The sequence below is a fragment of the Giraffa tippelskirchi genome, chromosome 5 (assembly GCF_054371585.1).
Source record: "Giraffa tippelskirchi isolate mGirTip1 chromosome 5, T2T-mGirTip1v1.2.pri, whole genome shotgun sequence".
Lineage (NCBI taxonomy): Eukaryota > Metazoa > Chordata > Mammalia > Artiodactyla > Giraffidae > Giraffa > Giraffa tippelskirchi.
In genome coordinates, this window is record NC_137279.1 from 33,582,443 (window position 1) to 33,604,169 (window position 21,727).

At 53.9% G+C, this 21,727-nt stretch overlaps 1 protein-coding gene and 1 long non-coding RNA gene across 2 annotated transcripts in view; one reads left to right on the forward strand and one right to left on the reverse strand.

Annotated features, from left to right (window-relative positions):
* The window catches only part of CAMTA1 (calmodulin binding transcription activator 1), a 975,729-nt gene that overhangs the window by 770,450 nt on the left and 183,552 nt on the right, over nucleotides 1-21,727 (forward strand). The gene's annotated exons all lie outside the window — the stretch shown is intronic.
* On the reverse strand, nucleotides 9,608-12,681 carry LOC145505323 (uncharacterized). The gene is made up of 2 exons (XR_014052933.1): nucleotides 12,572-12,681; nucleotides 9,608-10,331 (listed from the first exon to the last, which is right to left on the reverse strand). It is a non-coding gene; the product is annotated as an uncharacterized LOC145505323 (long non-coding RNA).

Consider the following 21,727-nt stretch of genomic DNA (forward strand, 5'->3'; position numbering starts at 1 on the left):
GTGTGTGTGGGTGTGTGCATGCACATGCCTGCACATGTGCTTGCATGGGTGTTTGTGGGGGTCAGGGAAGGGGACACCCATCTAGCTCCCCGACTCCCAGACCCTCATTCACTCCTTCCATCTGCAACAGGATTTGCATGAAGCTGCATCGAGCATCCTTCCCTGCACCATGGGGTGGACCCTCAGCCCAGCAGCCCCTCCCCTACTCAGAGGACTCTGGCTCAGGAAGCTTCTGACACACAGAGAGGGATTTGAAGCTTCCTGACTCCCCTGTGCCTTGCCTGGCACTGGACCCCTGCTGCCAGAAGGGCTCCTGAATCTCTGATTCCAGCTCGCTGGTCCCTTCTCGGGGGCGGGGACCACATCCCAGGCACCCCTGCAGGCCCGAAGGCCATAGCTCAGACCCAAGCACAGGAAACCCTGAGGAGGGAGCGTGGCATGGTCCTGGGACCCTGTGTAGACCAGGCCAGGTGCCAGGCTGTGCACTTTTCAAATCCTCTCATTTAATCCTCACCAGAGTCCCAGAAGCTGGCATGTGTAATCTTCTTCTGCACATGAGAGAAGAGAGAAGCTCAGAGAGGTTTGTTGATTTGCCAGAGGTCACCCAGCCCAGAGATGATGGAACTGGGCTGTAAATCTTGACCCCAGTGCACGCCAACCTCCTTCATGACCATAGAGGGATGGACCTAACTCTTAGCAAGTGGCCTTCCCAAGGTCATCTAGCCCCTTGTGTGTTCCTGGCCTAGCTCTGGAGCCCAGGGAGCATCTCTGGACCCCTGCATCCCATGACAGGACCCTTGACCCCTGACCTCACTCAGCTTTCTGCAGGGCGCTGGGCAAGAGTCAGGCAAATGGCACCCCATTTCTTCAGCTTCCCAGGAGCTACTTCCACTCCTGTTCACTTGCAACAGTGGACATGCCAGTCTTGACCTGACCTGGGAAGTGGAAAGGCCTTCGATGGATCATCCCGTGTAAGCCTGACACCCAGGGAAGGCCAGCAGCAGAGCCAGGACCAGGAGGAAGGAGATTGTGGGGAGGGTCCAGAAGCTGTCTTTCCTGGCCTGGCCGCCCATCTACTGTGGTGGCCACCCATGCAGGTTCAGCAAGTTCCCGTTTAACAGAAAGTTGCTGAGCTCTGCCCTCTATGTGCTCCAGAGTGACCTCCACGGAAGCAAAAAGGGGCCAGGAGGCGATGATCCACCGAACAGACTGAGACAGCTCGAGGACTTCTGGGCCTGTGGGCATCAGCAATACCTGAGCAGGATGTCTTCATGATAAACCTGCACATCCTGGCTTGTAAGGCTGGAGGAACCTCATGGAGTCCCCACGGTCTAGCTGGCTTTCAGAGAGGCCGAACTCTGGTCCGGAACAGGGCCCGGCATGCAGGAAGTATATGGAATGAATGGATGGATGAACGAGTGAGTGGACGAGTGAATCCAGGTCCGTGGCAGATGAGGAGAGCAGGCTGGTGGTGAGGGAGGGATGTGACCAAGTCAGCCCTTTGGAGGCAGGGCAGCATTCTTCCATTCATGGTGGCCACAGACCCTTCTGGAGAGCTGCTGTGAGCCAGGCCGCCACTCCCACAAGAGGTCCTCAGAGCAGTGGTAGAGCTGGTCTCCGTTTGCCATCCTCTGACCCTCTCTGGTTCTCCCCAACCCTGCACAGAGCCTGGCTTAGAACAGGCTCTCCATAAATCTCCTGGAGGCTCACATGGGGGAGGGAGTGGTGTGCTGAAAGAAACAAGAGAAACTTCTTCCTTGGTTTAAGCCCCAGGAAAGGGAAAGACCAGAAATCCCTCGACAAAGTGCCAGACCCCCAGAATAGGGAGCTCCAAGGAGAGACACTCCCTGCAGTGGGGGGCTGAGTGTGGGGTTCAGAGGGGGGAGCACTGCTGTGGCCGTGACTGAGAGCCAGGTCTGAACGAGTGCTGCGGAGGCAGGGCCAAACCCGGACGTGACTGAATCTCGGTGTGAGCCCTAAGACCAGCACGACTCACCCAGTGCACCATCCTGGGAAGTGTGTCCCCTGCCGGGCACGCAGCAATGGGTTCTGCACACCAGCACCCTGGTGTGTGCTGTCTTCAATGCTGCAGGGAGGAGGGAAGGAGAGACATGAGTGTGGGGGATGCCCTGGGGCTGGAAGCCAAAAGTTACCCCAGTAGAAGGAAGGGCCGGGAGTCACAGTTGGTTCATTTCAACCCACAGAAGAAGACGATGTCACCCTTGCTGGCCTAGGGCTCAGGAATTGTTAGAAGGGTCCACCCTCCTTTCATCCGCCCATGTTACTCACTCTTTCAGTCAGTGATTCGACAGCCTTTTGTGGAGACCTGTTACATGCAAAAGGAGAAAAGGGCGGAAGAGGATGAGTTGGTTAGATAGCATCACTGACTCAATGGACTTGAGTTTGCACAAACTCCAGGAGATGGTGAAGGACAGGGAAGCCTGGCATGCTGCGGTCCATGGGGTCACCAAGAGTGGGACATGACTAACCGATGGAACAACAATTATGTGTCAGACACTTGAGAGGAGCCTGGTGGGCTACAGTCCATGGGGTCGCAGAGTCAGACATGACTGAGTACACTGTTCTAGGTGCTGACAGTACAGCTGTGAGCAGGATGGACACAGCTGCCCTCAGGGAGTTTCTGGTCATTAGAAATGAGAGGATGCCACGAAGAAGCAGCACAGAGCCCAACAGTCCCTTCAGATGGCTTTCAGCCCCGCATTGCAGGTGCCATCTGGAAGGTGACATGGTTCTTTCACATCTTAATTCTAAACCATCTGCCTTAAGCTCTGCTGCTGCTAAGTCGCTTCAGTCGTGTCTGACTCTGTGCGACCCCATAGATGACAGCCCACCAGGCTCACCCATCCATGGGATTCTCCAGGCAAGAACAATGGAGTGGGTTTCCATTTCCTTCTCCAATGCATGAAAGTGAAAAGTGAAAGTGAAGTCGCTCAGTCGTGTCCAACCCTTAGCGACCCCGTGGACTGCAGCCTACCAGGCTCCTCCATCCATGAGATTCTCCAGGCAAGAGTACTGGAGTGGGGTGCCATTTCCTTCTCCGTGCCTTAAGCTCAGAGGTGACTAATCTACTGCCTGCCCTCTTCCCTTCCCAAGCCCAGGGCAGACATTGCTAATAGATCACAGCACTGTTTCCTGCTCCACCTGCCTGCATGTGGGCTCAAAATCCTCAAGCTGGCCCTGCGGCTGGCAGGCTGGCCAATAACATGGAAGTGATCAGCCCTCCCTGCCCCATCCCCTCCTGTCACTGCCTTCAGCCTGCTGGCCTCTGGCCCTCTGCTCTTTCTCCCACCTTCAGCCGCATATGAATGCCAAGCACACATTCCTCCCAAGGGCTCACTCCTTGGAAGCCCCTTTTGACCACAAGTTGGGGTTGTCCTCCTCCCCAGGACTTAAGCTTCCATGACCTTCCAGAGTTGCCCCCACTCTTGGGATCCCTTTCCTTGGCTTGCTCCATCCTCCCCAAAGAAGGAGCCAAACCTCTTTTAGGGCAGAATCCAAACCCAGCTGACTCCCCCAGCCAGATGGTGGGGCCCACATCTGAGAGCTGAGTTTTTCAGATTTTGTGTTCCAGCAATCTGCTAATGGAGGTGAGAAGGAGGCTCACAGAGTTATCAGCTGCCTCTGTCAACATTGGGTAATGAGGTGCGAAAGCTGGTACCTGGAAGTAAACTGTGAGCCTGCAGACATTCCCAGGAACCTGTAGCCGTGGAGCCCTCCGGCAAAAGGGGTGGTGCCTGGCAGCCCCTGTGAGGCCCTCAGAGGGGTGGGGTCTATTCTGGGGACTGGATTGGCATGCATCTTTGGAAATCTATTTATGGGATCCATGGAGCGTTCCCTTATTTAGAACTGGAGGAAACTGACAGCTTGGATTGACAGAAACCTCCCCCAAAAGCAAAGGAGCATGTGTTTCCATTTTTGAAGTGGTGATGCTTTTCTTGGGGTTCACCTGAGCAGGACCCAGGAGGGTAGCTGGGACTGGAACCCAATCCCAAGCCTCCATCCCATCTCCTTCCACAGGACCAGCTGGCCTCCTGGTCCCTTATCCACCTGCCATCTTCTCCTCTGCCTTCTTCTCTTTCCTTCTTGAGACCCAAGGTTGGACCCACCTGCAGGCCCACTGTCTCCTCAATGCCCCAGGTAGATGGGATCAGGGTCCCAGCTCAACAGTCAAGCTCCTGGCATGAGTCTCCCCAAACCAGGCCTAAACCCCAGAAGGTACCCATGCCACCCCCCTCTCTCCCTGTCCTTCATCAACTCACCATCAAGTCTGTCCACCTTGTCTTCTGAACAACTCAAATCCAACACTGGTGCCCGCCCACTGCTAACCTCCACCACAGTCCTTCTGATTTAACACATAGGCTTTATCATTATTCCTGTGGGGTGAGGCCAACAGATCTGGAGATGACTGCCACTGAAAAGATGGTTTGTGACTCACAGGTCCCCAAGCCAGAGGGGAGGACACAGCACAGGGAGGCAGAGGAAGGGAGGAAAGGTAGGCAGGACATCTATTGTGGTTTCCGTGGGCTTCCCTGCTGGCTTAGTGATAAAGAATCTGCCTGCAATACAGGAGACTTGTGTTCAATCCCTGGATCAGGAAGATCCCTTGGAAAAGGAAATGGCAACCCACTCCAGTATTCTTGCCTGGGAAATTCCACAGACAGATTGGGATACAGTCCATGGGGTCCCAAAAGAGTCAGACATGACTGAATGACTAATACTTTCACTTTATTCCCAAGTGGCACTAGTGGTAAAGAACCCACCTGCAATGCAGGAAACCTAGGTTCGATCCCTTTGTCAGGAAGATCCCCTGGAGTAGGAAATGGCAACCTACTCCACTATGCTTGCCGGAGAATCCCCTGGACAGAGGAGCCTGGCTGGCCACAGTTCAGGGGTTTGCAGAGTCAGACACGACTGAGCATCTGAACAATGAGCAATGGGTGGGAAGGAATAGCCAAGACAAAGAAAACAGGTTCAGAGTTGGCTAGTTTGAAAGATTTCAGTGGGTCCTGGGGCACTAGGGCTGCGCCTCGTTGTCTGGTACCTGTCTCAGGTGATTAAGGCAGGAGGATAGTGGCTAGAGTGAGAGCCTGATAGAAGAGGAGGTGAGGGGCTCTGCAGGGGTTGGTTTGCATATAAAAGTGCATGGGGGCTAGTCCTATACCAGCTCTAGGAACTAGCTGTAAGGAGTGATCTCTCCAGGGTCAGGGAGACCCCAGATGTCAAAGCATCAGAAATTCAATTTTTTCTTTTTTCTTTTTTTTTTTTTTTACCTTTTGGCTATGCTGCCTGACATTTGAGGTGGGATCTTAGTTCTCCTGAACAAGGATCGATCCTACACCCCCTGTAGTGGAAGTGTAGAGCCTTAACCACTGGACTACCTAGAAAGTCCCACATCAGAAATTCATAAAATGAAAAGGCATGTTTAATAATATGCCTTCCCCTGGACCCTTGCCCAGTTCTGGTCCTCCCAAACTCCTCTCCATTCAACAGCCAACAATGAAAAAATAAAAAACGCTCATCTGATCATTTCATACAGGAATACACACATGCACACACACCCTTGCTGATTAAAATCTTCCCTCTAAGTCTGGAGACCACCATGTCCCTTCGTGTTCTCTAGTCCCAGTGGGAACCATATGCCCCCTCCTTCCTCTCCAGCCAATCTGGCTTCTTGCAGGTCCTCAAACGTGCTCCATAGAAACATGCTCCACCTGCCTGGCCACTCACCCCTACCCCTCCACCTGCTCACACCTGGTCATACCTGTTCAGCTGTCCAGTCTCTGCAGGAGGATGCTCACAGAAGCAGGCTTCTCTCTCTCAGCATGGTCCTCTGCTGGTGTGAGCCCCAGATTGGGAGCATCTCCCCACAAGGCTGCACTCACCCCGGGACCCCAGCATCTCTGATGAGACACAGCTCACAGCAGATACTCTGTAGATGTTTGCAAAGGGATTTCTAAACATCTTGGCAACTGTAAGGGAGGGAGAGGTGGTGGAGATTCTTGCTTACCCCTATTCTTCTGAACGGATGGTGTCTTGGGAGCTTCAATGACTTCAGGTCACACACAGGTAGAAGGGGACCAAGCTGGCATTCCAGTGAGGTTGCTGGTACCCTTTGGGGGGACAATCAAGGCCCAGCCTCCAGGAGACTTAGCCAGCACTGAACCCACCTCCCGGGCTCCTGTATTCTATTTTGGGGAAGAGAACCAGCATTGGCAAGATGTATGGGGGGGGGGGGTCTGCTGGGGGAGGGGTTTTCCTCCTGTTGAAGCTAGCTAGGGGTGTATTAGTATCTTTGAGCTGCTGTAACAAAATACCACACATCGAGAGGCTTAAACAACAGAAATTGATTGTCTCACAGTCTGGAGACTAAAGTCCAAGTATAAGGTCAGCAGGGCTCTTCTCCCTCCGAAGACTTCTTTCAGCTTCCAACAGCTGCAGGAATTCCTTGGCTGGTAGATAGATCATGTCCATCTCTGCCTCTGTGGACACATGGCCTTCTCCCTGTATGTGTCTGTGTTTGTGCCCAGGTTTTCTTCCCCTTATAAGGACACCCAGGTGGCACTAGTGGTAAAGAACCTGCCTGCCAATGCAGGAGATGTAAGAGACATGGGTTCGATCCCTGGGTCAGGAAGATCCCCTAGAGAAGGAAATGGCACCCCTCTCCAGTATTCTTGCCTGGAGAATCCCATGGACAGAGGAGCCTGTTTGGCTACAGTCCATAGGGTCGCAAAGAGTTGGACACAACTGAAGCAACTTAGTCGTATAAGGACACCAGTCATACTGATGTAGGGTGCTCACTCAGTCATGTCTGACTCTTTGGGACCCCGTGGACTGTAGCCCACCAGGCTCCTCTGTCCATGGGATTTCCCAGGCAAGAATTGGAGTGGGTTGTCATTTTCTTCTCCAGAGTGTCTTCCTGACCCAGCAATCAAATCTGTGTCTCCTGCATTAGCAGGTGGATTCTTTAACCCTGAGCCAGTAGGGAAGCCCCATTGGATGACAGCCCACCCTAATTCACTATCATATCATCTCAGTTTAACTAATTAGAGCTGCGAAGACCATATTTCCAAATAAGGTCATATCCTATGGTTCTGGGTGGACATGAATTTGCGGCAGGGGCAAGGTGGATACAATTCAAGCCAACCCTAGGGATTTCCTCCTATGTCTTGTCTCCTGAATGTACCCCAAGACTTGGGACACTGAATGGCCTTGACCTGGGCTCCATCAGATCCCACCATGTCCAAACTGGGAATGATCTCACAGAAAAGGCCTGGACCGAGAGTCCAGAGCCCTGGCAAGCTGCAGGACCAGCTCTCTCCCACTCTCACCCATCCCTGGACCCTCAATTCCTTGATGCACAGAGAGGCTTGGAACACGTGCTTTCTCAGCTGTTATTCAGCTTTGCAAGATTGATGGCAAAAGGAGAAGGGGGCAGCAAAGGATGAGATGGTTAGATAACATCACTGACTCAATGGACATGAATTGGAGCAAACTCTGGGAGACGGTGAAGGACAGAAGAGCCTGGCCTGCTGCAGTGCATGGGGTCGAAAAGAGTCAGATGTGACTTAGCAACTGAATAAGAACACTAATTCAGCTGTGATGTTCTAGATCCAGAATGTTCCAGAGTCTCTTTCTTTATAGGTCTTTGTCTTTTAGTAAAAAAACAAATGAAAGATATCATTGTCACTGCTTTTTAAAATGATTGGTACAGTAATACACATTCATGGAGAGATGGGAGAACTCGGTGGGGGAGACCCGGTCCATCACTCACTATGGATTCTTTCAAATAGTGCTGGCCACCTACTATGTGCCACACATCTCTTGAGTACCTACTTTGTGCCAGACTCTAGTCTGGACGGGGTTGGGAGGGAATGGGTGAATGAGGTGAGACTGCCACCCGCTCTCGAGGAGTGTGGAGCCTCAGATCCTGATGTCATTATGGTGGCAATGGTAGTCTAGGGTCCCAGTGAGGGCCTTTTTTATCTGTGAGCTCCTCAAAGGAGGAAACAGAACTGAGGCAGAACTGTCTGGGGCTGCCATGGAGGAGGTGGTGGTGGAGCAGGGAGGCTGCTTAGCCCCCGCTGAGCAGTTTCTCCCCTGTAGAGATGCAGTATCGGGGGGCCTCCAGCTCTCTGACCTCCTTTACCCTGTCTTTTGGGAATTCTTGAGACAAAGTGATAACCAGGGTTCCTCCATGCTCGGCTCCCTGGATTCACCCCACCGCCCCCTGTCCCCTGCCTGCGACTCAGACCCCCTCTAGGCCCCTCAGGCTCCAGCAGCCTTTTCTCTCCCATTTCAGGGGCCCTGCTTCCCCAGTCCTGAACCCCTGGGCTCCATGGGCCTGTGCTGGGCCTGATCTCCACCTCTGGGCACAGTCCAGTGCTTCCAGGAAGGGCAGGATTCACTCCTGGAATGACCAGCAGGTCCCTTAGGACACGGCAGGAAGAGGGGACCAAGGCCCTGGGGGTTAACGGGGGGACAGGCAGGACCCCCTGTATGGGACTCTCCACTGAGAGGTCCTGGGGGCCTGGGGACCAGCCACCCCACCCACCCACCCACAGCAGGAGACCCCGCAGGGTCTTGACAGCTGCTCCTGGGCCAGAACAGAGAAGGGGACTCTGTTTCTTCCTCGGGGAGAGTCATCAGAATGTGTGCAGGGACCCCCACCCTTGTTCCTTCTGAAGTGGCCCGTGTGGCCTTAATACACCAGGCTGAGGGGCAGGGAATACAGTCACTGGGACAGAAAGGGAGGCCCCAGCCCCAGTACCTGTGGGGGCACAGAGGAGAAGCAGAGGGTCCGGGGGTCACTGAGCCCACTCCACCCTACATCTTCAGGCCAGCCCCCTCTGCAGTGAACGCCCGTCCTCCGCCATGGCAGGAGGCCGTCGGGACTGGAAAAGGATTCAGCAGCTGTAGTCATTAAGATAAAAGTCGCGGTAATGACTCGAGTGTTATTTAGTTCTGATATCTTAATTTAATTGGATTTTTTTTAATTAAGAAAAAGACCCATAATCCTGTAAGCACTGGGTTGGGGCTGCCTGGTCGGAAGTTAACCTTTAAAAGCTGAGCCCAGAACCCCCATCCCTCCTGCCTGAGGTCAGGGTCACTCTGGGAAGAAGGTCATGGGAGCCTGGGGTCTGAGCTGGGAAGGAAGCTGGGGGCCTCTCAGAAAGAAAGGTCAAGGTTCTCGTTGTGTCTGCAGCTCAGGAAAGGGGAGGCCGCAGATGCTGATGGCGCCGTCTGCCCCTCCCGGGAGTCTGCCCCCCAGGGGGCCAAACGTGGGCACTGCCAACCACCCCACTGCGAGGGGCCCTGAGCGGCCAATATGGAGGGCCATGGGGCCATTCTCCACCCTGGACATGAGCCTCCTGCCTGCCTCCCATCGCCCAGCAGTTCAGTCCGTCTCAAGGTCACAGCAGCTCTGGAGCTCGCGGCTGCACCCAGGGGAGAGGGACTTGCAGGGCGTCCCTCCTGCATCCGGGCCCTCAGTGGCCAGCCGTGGCCTCCCCCGCTCCCCCTACTGCCCTCCCCTGCCGGGCTCGGGAAGCCAGAGGCCGCTTGGTGATGGTGATTGATGGTTTACCAATAGGAGTGGAATGAAGTTTTAATAGTCTCAGATTAAAGGATCAGAGAGCAGAGGGAGGCAGGGAGCCCGGCTGCCTGCACTCATATTTTTGCACTGAGCAAAGCTGGAGCTGCCCGGAAGGGGTGGTTAAAGCCACAGACCAGTGTGGTGGGGGTCAGAACTAGAGGGTTCCTGTGACGTCAGGTGGACGAGCCTGCCTCTGTCACAGGGCGGGCGTAGGATGGCCACAGTCCCTTGAGGTCCAGAGCAGAGCTCTGTGAACCTGGGGTCCTGGCTGAAGCGTGAGCACCCCTGCCCTGGGTCTAGACTGAGCCTCCAGCCTCTGGGACGTAAAGGGACAGACGGGGTCTCGAGGCTTGGCTGGAGGAAAGTTCTAGAAGGAAGCACAGCTGAACATGCAGCGAGTTTGGGAACACGGTGAGGGTCTTGGGTGAGAGGTCAGTTCTCACTTGTTATGGCCATACGTGATGTTTTCATCCTTCTGGGGATTCTACGTAAGAGAAACATGTGTTGTTGTGCGGTCACTAAGTCGTGTCTGACCCTGTGGACAGCAGCACACCAGGCTTCCCTGTCTTCCACTATCTCCCAGAGTTTGTTCAAGGTCATGTCCGTTGAGTCAGTGATGCCATCCAACCATCTCATCCTTTGCTGCCCTCTTCTCCTCTTGCCTTCAATCTTTCCCAGCAAAGATAAGCATGTACTCCCTCCACAGTCACTGGTGAATCTAGGAGACCAAAGCCAGGGTGAAATTGACTCCAAGTAAGGATTTGAGGTTCAGTGGCTGGAGAGTGACTCTCCCGTTCCCTCTGTGGGGTTAAGGTCAACACCTGGGATCCTGTAGCCCCAAGGCAGGGGGAGGGAGGGGTCTGGGTGTCTGTACATGCGTGGGGCCCTCAGCTGGAGGTCAGGAGAGAATGAATGGGACCTGGGGTGTGACCCTCAGCGAGGCATTTCATCTTTTGGCAGGGTCCTCATCTTTGTGCTTCCGTACGAGACCAGGCACATCTCAGGCACAGCTGGATGCTGGTTTGGGAGAGCTGGGTGGGTGGGTGAAGGGCTTCCCTCCCCCACCCATGCCCGCAGGCAGGTGGGGTCCAGCTGGGTCCCACCAGCAGCATCTGGTTAGCGATCACTTCAGGTCCCTGCCATGTGCTCAGCCTCCAGAGCTGAGGTCAGCACCCTCAGAGGAGCCTCCAGAGGCCCCTTTTGGGGTGATGGAGAGACAGAGGGATGGCAGGGGGCCCAGCAGGGCAGAAGGCCTCCTCTTGGGAGTCACTTGGCACCAGAGGGCACTGGATTCCCAGTCCCTGCAGGACATCACCAACAGCAGGAACATGGTCTGCATCTGACAGCGATGCCCCTCCATCAGGCCCAGAGAGGGGCTGCCTCGTGGGGGGCAGTAAGACAGCAGGCCCACTGGCACAGAGCATTCCGGAAAGTGGAGCTGACTCTGCCAGGCGTGGGCTCGGCATGCAGGGCCCCACGGATGCTGCTGCCTGACCGAAACCACCCACTGCTTTCCCAGGACCTCCAAGCCACAGTCCTAGAATGACTCTTGCCTACTTCCCAGGGCAGAAACAGCTTGTAGGTCAGAGAGAACAAACCCAAGACCCACTTGCACCCCAGCCTGGCACAGGACACCTCAACAGCCCCTACCTTCCTTGGCTCTGTCGCTTCCCTGCCCCACCTGTGCCATGTGCTGGCTCAGAAGGGTCTCTGGAGACAGACCCTGGGAAGGGCTGTTTAGATTCCCCCCATCAAAGGGTCAGGGTTTCCCTGGTGGCTCAGATGGTAAAGAATTTGCCTGCAATACAGGAGACCCAGGTTCAATCCCTGGTTCAGGAAGATCCCTGGAGGAGGGAATGGCCACCCACTTCAGTATTCTTGTCTGGAGGATCCCATGAACAGAGGACCCTGGTGGGCTACTAATCCCACAAAGAGATGGACATGACTGAGTGACTGCTGCTGCTGCTGCTAATTTGCTTCAGTCATGTCTGACTCTGTGTGACCCCATGGACTGTAGCCTACCAGGCTCCTCCTTCCATGGGATTTTCCAGGCAAGAGTACTGGAGTGGGGTGCCATTGCCTTCTCCGACTGAGTGACTACACAAAGTTAAAGAGTCATGGCCAAGATGATGACTCAGAAAGGGGGCTCAGAGGACGCCTTTGTGCCCCAGGAAAAGCCACCTGAGGCCACCCTGCCTACCCCACACCTGCCTGCCTCTGGACTCACTTCCAAGCTAAGAGGAGCGGGTCACAGCCACCCTTTCCTGAGGTCCACACACCCCGGGCTTCCAGGTTCCCCTAAACCTGCTATTGTAACCCCCCCCAAAAAAAAACTTGAAGGAATGTGCATTAGACAACTGTTACTCAGCGTATTTTATGGTGTTTTGCCTCGGTTTGAATATGTAAAAGCACTAAGCTGTTTAATTCAGCGCTTTCCTGCACAGTTTGGAGGCATAACTCAGTTTGATACCAACGGCTGGTAGCAGCAGCCTGGAAGGGCCAAGGCAGTTTGGGTAATTTAAGCTTAGTTTGCCACCGACGCTGGGACTTCTTCCCTCTCTGCCTTGTTCATCCCTGTGGCTGCATAAACTGCTCCCCCTCCCCCTCCCCCGCTGCCTCTGCTCCGACCCCCTTCCGCCCCCTGCTTCGCAGCTCCGCAGCTCCGGAACCCCCTTGACAGGCTGTCATGCTACCCGCGCTTCCCAGAAGTGTTATCTCCTCTTTTTCGGAGATGTCACGCACTGCCGTTGGAAGAGATACCCAAGTTGTTGGACGATGTTGCTCAGATGGCTTATCTGAGTCAGGCTCGCACCCAGGCCCTCGTGGAGCAGGGCAGGTGTTTCCCGCAGCTACCCTTAACCCTGTTGAGGCCAGCCAGCTGCCCTCCTGGTTCTTGTCTCCTGGCCCCAAACGTCTGAGCGAGGCAACGGCTGGTCCTTTCCTTCCAAATCCACTTACCCACGGGCTGCAAAGCTCCACCTTCCACATCTCCCCAGTGCCTCCAGGTCCATGCTCGGCTGGAGTTCAGGGGCTGCTGACTCTGCTGGGCTCACATCCTGATTTGGTCTGAGGCTGGCAGGCCCATCACAGACACATTTCCTGGGTGCCCCCTACCACTGTCCTGCTGTGACCTTTGAATAGGCCCCATCTCCCCCATACACACTCCAGTGTGACCTCAGTCCTGAGTTACAGTGTCTGGGTCACCCCACCCCGCTGAGCTCACCCGACCACTTCCCCTTCTGGACTTTTCCTCGCGTATGGGGACCTGTGAGGGGAGCTGATGGCTGCTGAGTCCAGCCAGACCCAGCAGGCTGCTGAGCCTACACTAGGGTCTGTCTTGGGGCCTTCCAGTCGGCTGCTGGAAACGAAGCTGTTTTCAACCTGACCCCGGTCCTTACCCAGGAGCAGAGGAGGGGGTGGGTTCAGGGGGCCGGGCTGCACCCACAGAAGCCTATTCTGGGCGACAGTCAGGACTGAAGCTGGCAGGTGGCAGGATCCAGGAGGCAGCAGCCTCATCACATAGAGGGGAGCCTACCCAAGCGGTTCAAGGGAGTTTTGTCTTCCCCACGTAGAGTTCCAACTCCTGGCCTGGGTTTAGCTTAGACCTCCATCCTGAGACTGGACAGCAGTCAATGCACTGTCCGCACCGAGTCACCCGAGTTGAAGGGGTAGCCATGCTACTCATGCATGGGGATATCACAGCACCGGGGACTGTGTATCTCATTAGGCTCATCGGAGAGACTGGGGCATAGAGAGATTCAGGGACCTGCCTGATGTCACAGCTGTGACAACTGGGGGCTCATTCAGCCACTCAACAAACATTTATTGTGTGCCTACTGGGTACCTATGCTGTGGGCAAAGCAGACCCGACCCCTTGCCCCACGGAACTGACATGACAGAGGAAGAGACTTCAGTCGTGGTGGGTACCAGGGACAGAGGAGAGCAGGCCAGGTGGGCAGTGCGCGTGGATGGAGCATTAAGTTACATCACTGATCTGTAAGGCCCGTTTCAGTGTTCAGGCTTCCCTGGTGGCTCAGATGGTAAAGAATCCACCTGCCAATGTAGGAGACCTGGGTTCAATCCCTGGGTTGGGAAGATGCCCTGGAGAAGGGAATGGCTACCCACTCCTCCTTGCCTGGAAAATCCCATGAACAGAGGAGCCTGGTGAGCTACATATAGTCCAAAGAGTCAGACATGACTGAGCAATTAACACTTTCACTTTCAGCGTTCAGTTTTTAGAATCCAAATAAGGAGGATCAGATAGAAGTTAAATCCTATTCCACAGAAAGGTCTTCTACCTGATGGGCTGTGTGGGCGGCCAGCAGGCCCCAGAGGCTTCTCATGGTGGCCAGGCCCCATCTCCCTCTCTGAGCATCGTCCTCCCTCTAGTCCTCCCAGCCCCTCCTGGAGAGGGGAGCCCTGGCCTCGACAGGGCCACCCTCATCACCTCCAGCCAGACCAGCTTCCAAGGCAAGAGATGCTGTGCATGCATGCTAAGTTGCTTTAGTCATGTCCAACTCTGTGCGACCCTGTGGACTACAGCCCGCCGGGCTCCTCTGTCTATGGGATTCTCCAGGCAAGAATACTGGAGTGGATAGCCCTAATGGTCCCCTCCCTGGAGATGGCACCCTGAGGGGATCATTGTCCCTGCTGTGGCATGTTGGGGCAGTTAGAGTCCGGGGAGGGACAGCTGCCTCAGGTTTTAGGGGTTTCCATTCTGCAGTTGACAGTGAACTCTGTGAAACTGATGAGAGAGGACAGCATCTTCCCCTGGCAGGCAGTGGAGAGCTCTTTATTCACACGCTCCTTAGACTCCCAGCCGCTGCTAGAGAGCATCCTCCTTTGCCTGTTTCCTGGGAAGGCCCCGCGTGCCAAACAGAAGATGGAGCAGATACACAGGTCATGGGAATGTGTGTTCACATGCAAGTGTGTGTGCACCTGGGCCTGTATATGTGGTCTCCACCTCGCACGGTCGTCATCCAGAAAACTCTCCAGACCCACTGCCCTCCATGTCTCTGGGGGAGCAAGATCTCAGGAACCGGCATGGAGCAGGGGAGTCTTGGGAGGTTCATGGAGCAGAGGAGGATGAGAGAGCAAAGGAGGAGAGACAGTAAGGGAAGAATTGGGAGAGGAAGCAGAGGAGAGACAACGAACAGAGAAAAACGGTGTGAAAAGGACAGAGACAGACAGAAAGATGGAGAGAGAGAGAAATGGAGAAAGAGAAAGGCTGGGGAAGTGTAAGAGTTGTGAGTTAAGTTTTATTTGGGGCAAAATGAAGACTGTGGCCTGGGAGACAGCCTCTTAGAGAGGTTGCGGGGGTGGCAGGGGGGGCAGTGTCAGTGTCTGCATGATTTTGATGAAGGGGAGCGTGCAGTCAGGCACACATTTTGGCATATGCTTGCTGCTAATCACAAGGAGCAGATGTCACCATAAATAATTTTAGTGCTTTGTTAAGTATGAGAAGATGCAAGAAATCGGGTACATCCAATTTTCTCCTAAGAATATCTAACTATCCAAAAGCCCATTCTGCCAGTTTTTCCCAGAGCCCAGAGTACCCCATTCCTGATCTCCACCCTGAACACCTTCCAGGGAATGTTGAAGGGCAGTGACTGCAGTGACTAGTGACTTCATTCTTATAAAACCAGATGACAAGGGGACATTTATGTAGTTGGCTGGGGCCCACCGCCCACATGTAGGGAGCTCCTTGAGGCAGAAGGCAGGTCCATCCTTCTGTCTGAACTCACTCCTCACAGTACCATGCAGAGTGGGGTCAGGACAGGCTTTGGGACAACAGGAGTGAGGCCCTCGGGAAGGGGGAAGGGGCCGATGAGGGCCATGGAAACCCTTTCTCAGACAACCTGGTTCCCAGACCATCTCTTGGAGCAAGAGGCGAGCAGAGGGCTGGGCTGGGGTCCACGCTGGGGGCCTGGAGCTGCCCCAGTAGGTGCCCAGCTCTGTACAAAAACTGCCATTGTGACGGGAACAGGGCAGCAGAGCCTGGGACCCAGATCCCCCCTTGTCTGGCTGGGACCTTGGGAGAACCATGTCCTGCCACTGTGGGGGTCTCAGCCACCACGTGAAGCTCCACCGGTGTTTTCTGGGGTTTGATTTGCCCCTGTAATCCCTGTTAAAAGAAAAATGGAAGTTTTCCTGTGTCTCGTGCTCCCTGGAAGCTGGAGACAGGGCCTCTGGGAGGAACTGGCTGGGCCCCTGTGTGACCTCAAGCCCTTGCTGCCCCTCTCTGGGCCTTTCCCTCCATTTATAAACCTTAAAGGATCAATTCTACCTCCAGAGGCTGCTGGGAGAGTAATTAAGGTTACTTCTAAGTATGTAAAGTGGTCTTTGGAGACAGGCCTAGTGTAAATAAGGTTGGTTTTATTATTAATAGTAAACATTTCTTAAACACCCATCGAGTTCCAGGCAGTGCACAGAATACCAAAGAGACCACCGCCCAGCTCCTGCCAAACTTCCCGCTGGCCCTGTCTACCTCCTTCTCTCCCTGTGGTTGAGAGCGGGGCCTAAGCCACACACAGGCGGGCCCAGCTTCAGAAAGATCTTGCAGTCATGGCTCTGCACACCTGGTTAAACCGATGTGACACCCAGACCTCAGCCCAGCCAGGCTGAAGAGTCCCCCATGGGAGCTCCAGGTCCCTGGGCTGTGTCGCACTTAGTAAGTCTCCTGCCCTTGCTGGGCCTGAGCCCCCTGATCTCCACAAGGGGAGGAGGTGGGACGCCCACACATGACCTCCCACAACCAGAGGGCCCTGTTCTAGGCTAGGGAGCTGGTGAGACCAGTTCAAGCCCCAAATCTGTGTGGTTGGTACTAGGAGCACTTCACACGCTCAGACCTTACCCGGACAGATTTCCTAAGGCTCTTCTTGCTCACACGGACCTGGTGCCAGGGAGGTTAAAGTGGGCCTGTCCGCAGGGACCTTGCATGTGATGGGAAAAACTGAAAACATGCGGACAACCACAGATCCATGAAAACAGGGGCTCGTGGGGTTCCCTGTGTGTCATCCAGTACCCAAGACAGGGTCTGGGACAGAGAAGACTCTGAGCAAACAGCTGTTAGTGAGCAAATGAGGTCAGCCTAGAGACTGTGTGATGGGGACCATGAGGACACAGAATAAGGGGCAGAGGGAGGCAGATCAACTTTCAGTAGTGTGGTCACAGAGGCCCTCTGAGGAGGTGACATTCCGGTGACTGATGGAGGAGGAGCCAGCCAGCCAGTGCTGACCAAGGAAGGACACACACGCTGAAAGCACCAGGGGATGGGTTGTGAGGTCAGGAGGGCCGTGCCTTCCAGAAACTGATGGTCATGACCACAGAGGAAGTAGTTGGAGTGAAAATGGGGGACAGCAGCCTAGTTCATAAGGAGGATCTGCAAGACTGTGAGCAGTGTGAGAAGGACAAGATGGGGGGCGGGGGAAGGGGGTCACCTTCAGAAAGGCTTAGCTGCTCCAAGGCTGTGGAATCTTCCCAGACCAGGGATCAAACCTGCATCTCTTGCATTGGCAGGCAGACTCTTTACTACTGAGCAACCAGGGAACCCCCTAATCCTTTTTTTTTTTAAATAAATTTATTTATTTTAGTTGGGGGCTAATTACTTTACAATATTGTAGCGGTTTTTGCCATACATTGACATGAATCAGCCATGGGTTTACATGTGTTCCCCGTCCTGAACCCCCTTCCCACCTCCCTCCCCATCCCATCCCTCTGGGTCTTCCCATTGCCCCAGCCCTTAGCATTGGTCTCATGCATCGAACCTGGAATGGTGTTCTGTTTCACATACAATAATATACATGTTTCAACGCTATTCTCTCAGAACGTCCCACCCTCACCTTCTCCCTCAGAGTCCATAAGACTGTTCTATGCACCTGTGTCTCTTATTCTGTCTCGCATATAGGGTTATCGTTACCATCTTTCAAATTCCATATATATGCATTAGTATACTGTATTGGTGTTTTTCTTTTTGGCTTACTTCACTCTGTATAATGGGCTCCAGTTTCATCCATCTCAATATAACTGATTCAAATGTATTCTTTTTAATGGCTGAGTAATATTCTATTGTGTATATGTACCACAGCTTCCTTATCCATTCATCTGCTGATGGACATCTAGGTTGCTTCCATGTCCTGGCTATTGTAAACAGTGCTGCAATGAACATTGGGGTACACGTGTCTCTTTCAATTCTGGTTTCCTTGGTGTGTATGCCCAGCAGTGGGATTGCTGGGTCGTATGGCAGTTCTATTCCCAGTTTTTTAAGGAATCTCCCCCCCTGATCCTTTTAACTGAGTGGAAAAGTTTCTAAAACCATGTGTCTAGTTCTCTATGTTATTAAAAACAGTGTATCAATTAAAAATGGCTTTTGCTTTGGTAACTAGGTGTCCTGTGAGGCCTCAGAGCCATCTGCTGAGACCTTGGGCAGAACAGAGCTCTGTGAGGGTTCCAAGGCCCCCTGCAGGCCCACATGGCCCTCACTATGCCTCCTTCCTCTGACTCAATCCTGAAGTCCATGCAGGAGAGCTTCTCATGTTGATCTTTGGTGGGATATAACCCTCCTTCACAGAGCTTCCACATTCCACAGCAAGTCATTTACACTCTAGTATGAATTAGGGTTCTTTGAGAGAGGGTTGGAAGAACTTAGTATTCAGGGTCTGGGAGAGTAGAGAGAGGCAGCATAGAGAAGGGGAAGCTGGGGGTGAACCCTTGCTGGTATGTACATGTGCTGAGGGCTAGTCCAGGGTGCTGGCTATTACCAGGAAGGGTGTGAGTTTGGTTGCATGGGACCTCAGCCAGGACCCTGAAAACTGTTCTGCAACCAGTTTTTAATTAAAGAGATGTGTTTCATGCCATTAAATTTGTCCTGAGGGTGGAAGGTGGGGGCACCTTGAGGATGGGTTAATCCAGTCTGGGTTCTGAGCCTGGCACTGTCCCATTCACCAAGGCCAAGGTCCTGATGGGCTGGCTCCTGCTGGATCAGTATGGACCCTGCCTGGGACCCCGCTTCCCTAAGCCTGGTCATTGGTGGGTTGATGGGCAGTGCCTCGGCTCACCACCAACCCCAGGCCAGGAGAGAAAACCAGTGTCATGGTGAGAAAGCCGCAGGGAGTCACAGGAAGGAGAGAGCTTCAGAGTCAGAAAAGAGTGTTCAACCCTGGCTCCCTATGAAGTTAGGGAGGTCCCTTAACCTCTTTGAGCCTCAGTTTCCTCAACTGAAAAACAGGGGTAGTCATTCTTTTTTAATTTTTTGGCCATGCTGCATGTGGGATCTTAGTTCCCTGACCAGGGATCAAACCCACGGCCCCTGCAGTAGAAGCTTCTAGTCTTAACCACTGGACCACCAGAGAAATCCCAGGGGCAGTCATCCTAAACTCACTAGATGTGTCTCAGTCAGCGGAGGTGGCATGACAAGACACTGTTGACAGGGCAGATTAAACCACAAAATTTTATTTTCTCACAGCTCTGGAGACTGAAAGTCCCAGATTAAGGTCCAGCAGGACCAGTTTTTTTTTTGTTTAAAACAACAGAAACTTTTCTGAATTCACAAAGCCACAAGTCTGAAATCAAGGTGTCACCAGGGTTGGTTCCTTCTATAAGCTCTCAGGGAGGATCCACCCCAGGAGGGTCCTCCCAGCATCTGGTGGCTCCTGGTATCCTTAGCATCACTTGGGTGGTCCCCACATCTCTCTAGTCTCCACCTCCATCTTCACAAGGCCTTCTCCCTGTGCATACGTGCATGCTCAGTCATTTAGTCATTTCTAACTCTTTTGCAGCCCCATGGACTATAGCCCGCCAGGCTCCTCTGTCCATGGGATTTCCCAGGCAAGAACACTGGAGTGGGTTCTGCCTCCAGGGAGTCTTCCTGACCTAGGAATCAAACCCATGTCTCCTGCATTGCAGACAGATTCTTTACCATTGAGCTACCTGGGAAGCCCCAATCCCAAATGACTTTACCTTAACTCATTACTTCTTCCAAGACCCTATTTCCAAATAAGGTCACATCGGAGGTGCCAGGTGGACGTGAATCTTGTGGGGCCACTACTCAACTTGACACTCCAGTTCAGTGGTGTCAGCATCCAGTTAGGTGAGACCCTGGGGAGGAGGAAGGCTGAAAGAAATTGCCTTACAGAGGGCACCTCTAAGGCACCTGCAAGGCAGGTGCTGCCCGAAGCATGGGAAACCATGTGGCTCCCAGTGCTATCAGTGGATAAGCCACTGATGTGGTCTCTGCACGCATCCCCACAGCCTGGGAGCCCCTCCAGGAAGCATGAGAGTCCACCTAGGCCAGGGTCCAGGTCTGACCACTGCCAGGGGCCAGAGAGGGCTCGGGGCACTGGTGTAAGTCCCCCCTCCTCCCCGGGCAGCAGCAGCAGGTCATCCAGATGATGACAGGAGAGGAGGCAGTGCCACCCACAGAGGGCTGTAAGCTGATCCCATATACCTTCTAAGCAGACTTCCTGGGTGTCATCAGTTACACCGGTGCAGTGTCAGAATGGAACCAGAGGGAGTGGCAGCCCCCCTCTTCCCTGGGGCATTTGGCGAGAGAGCCGTGGCGTTGGGGATACGCGGGCCTCCTGTGCACGCACCAGCATGTGCGTGGGATGCTCCCTGGCCAGCTGAGTGGAAAAATTAATTACTCAAGGGGCTGACTCAAGCCAGTCATTTTGCCAATGAAGCCCTGATAGCTTGTGCTGGGTATGGCCCAATCGATGTGCCTCTATTTTTAACTCGGGGATCAGCAGGGTCATTTTCCGGAGAGGGAGGGCTGTTTACTCAGCTCCCTCTCCCCACGGATGAGTCTCCTTGGCCAGCTCTGCCCTCCAGGAGCCACAATCCAGCCACCATCCTCGGGAAGGTTGCTGGATGTTCAGGGGTCTGCAGAAAGAGTTCTGGGGTCAACTTGGCTGAGTTGGGGCCAGAGCTCCAGGCTCCCCGCTCCAACCAGCTTGGTGTCCAGCTTCTGTTGCCATTTCCCAGACACAGGCCCACCAACTCTTGGCTTCCTCTGAGGCCTGGGCCCTGGGGCCCTGGGGAAGAACGTAGGTGTAGATCCAGCCTTAATAACGACGCCAACAGCGCTTATGTGATGCTCCCTGGCTGCTGCTTCATGTATATCCCTTACCTCCCCCACCCAGCAGGACTCTGCCCTCTCTGTGCCTCTGTGTTCTCATCTGTATAATGGGCTCATAGTGCTGTCTCAAAAGGCAGGGAAGAGCACAGAAATAATTTGCCTGGAGGGTTGGGCTCCATTCCTGGCGGGTGTTAGATGCACAGTACTGTGCGGTGTGCTAAGTCGCTTCAGTCGTGTCTGACTCTGTGACATTTTGGAATGTAGCCTGCCAGGCTCCTCTGTCCATGGGATTCTCCAGCCAAGAATACTGGAGTGTGTTGCCGTGCCCCCCTTCAGGGGATCTTCCCAATCCAAGGATTGAACTTACGTGTCAGTAAGTGTGAGTTTTCTTTTGGTTATGCTTTACCGAGCCTCACAACCCTGGGAGCTGAGGATCAAGCCCAAGGTGGCCTGACTCAGTGTTGGGCTGAGCCTCTGCACTTAACTCCTCCATTCCACGTGGCCTCAAACACCTCCCTATTCCTGGTGCATCAAAATCACACCCGCAGAGCAGACAGATTGAGTGGCAAGTCAGAACTCTGCAAGAGCAGGAGCTCCTTACTAGGCTTAGTCCCTCCTGCTTATCTCAGGCAAGATCCAACTTACAGGACATGGATCTGGAGTTTGCAGATGGCCTGTCCTGTGTAGAACACTAGTCTAGGAGGAGGGAACTCAGCCTGACTCTGCCCCAAACGGTCATGTGATCCTGGGCCAGTCACCTCCCCTTCTAAGGCTTCCATTTTCACCCCAGCAAAATGATGGCAAAGAAGGTTTGGTGCTTTTAGTAACATTTGTCAAGGGAGAGTCTGAATTCTGGCTCAGAGAAGAGTGCTGTGATCGATTAGCAATGTCTGGCATGGGATAGGCAGGGGAAAAGGAGGCAAGCTTGTCAAAGTGTTTGTCTGTAACCATTCTCCACAATTGCAAGGAATCCTGCCAGGTCCTGCCTCCCTGAGTACTTCAGGGAGGAAAATGGAAGAGGAGAAAGCTCAAGGCAGGGG